General features: G+C 36.6%; 1 protein-coding gene across 9 annotated transcripts in view; it reads right to left on the reverse strand.

The window, feature by feature from the left end:
• The window catches only part of MDM4 (MDM4 regulator of p53), a 46,788-nt gene that overhangs the window by 39,852 nt on the left and 6,049 nt on the right, over positions 1-887 (reverse strand). The window lies entirely within an intron of this gene.

Below are 887 nucleotides of genomic sequence, written 5' to 3' on the forward strand. Positions count from 1 at the left end.
TGCCCTGAGATAATCTTTAAACCTTAAATCAAAAACCTCCCCTGAACTCATAACCAAACAATAGTTTCGCTCAACTAGTAAAAAAGGTCTGCCTTGAGCATGATGCTCTTTTAAGAATTACCTACATGGGATCAAACTGACAACAGCAACTTGAAAGACAGAAAAATTAGGGGGCAGTGAGTTTATGTTAATGAGGAAGGAACAACTAAGAAATGGAGGGTGAGAAGGGTTGCACAACTTGAAGAATGGAACCAATATCACTAAACTGTACATGTAGAAACTGCTGAGTCAGTGTATGTTTTGCCGTGTATATTCTCAACAACAACAAAATAAATAAAATTCAGGGAAAAAAGGAGAGAGAGGGAGAGAAAGAATAAGGTTGCTGGGAACCACCAAAAAAAAAAGAAATGAGATGGGTGACATTACAACAGAACAAACTGAAATAAAAAGGATCATAACAGAATACTACGAAAAATTGTACTCCAACAAATTTGAAAACCTAGAGGAAATGGACGAATTTCTAGAAACACACCACCTACCTAAACCAGCACAAACTAAAGTTGAAAATTTGAACAGACTGATAACAAAACAAGAAATTGAAGGGGTCATAAAAAAAACTCCCAACAAAAAAAAGCCCTGGCCCAGACGGCTTCACTGGAGAATTCTACCAAACATTCAGGTAAGAGCTGACACCAATTTTACTCAAATTACTCCAAAACATAGAAAAGGAAGGAATACTCCCGAATTCATTCTATGAAGACAGCATAACCCTAATACCAAAGCCAAGCAAGAACACCACTAAAAAAGAAAACCACAGACCAATATCCCTTATGAATATAGATGCAAAAATTCTCAACAAAATCCTAGCCAATAGAATACAGCAGCGT

The sequence above is a fragment of the Trichechus manatus genome, unplaced genomic scaffold (genome assembly GCF_000243295.1).
Source record: "Trichechus manatus latirostris isolate Lorelei unplaced genomic scaffold, TriManLat1.0 scaffold00035, whole genome shotgun sequence".
NCBI lineage: Eukaryota > Metazoa > Chordata > Mammalia > Sirenia > Trichechidae > Trichechus > Trichechus manatus.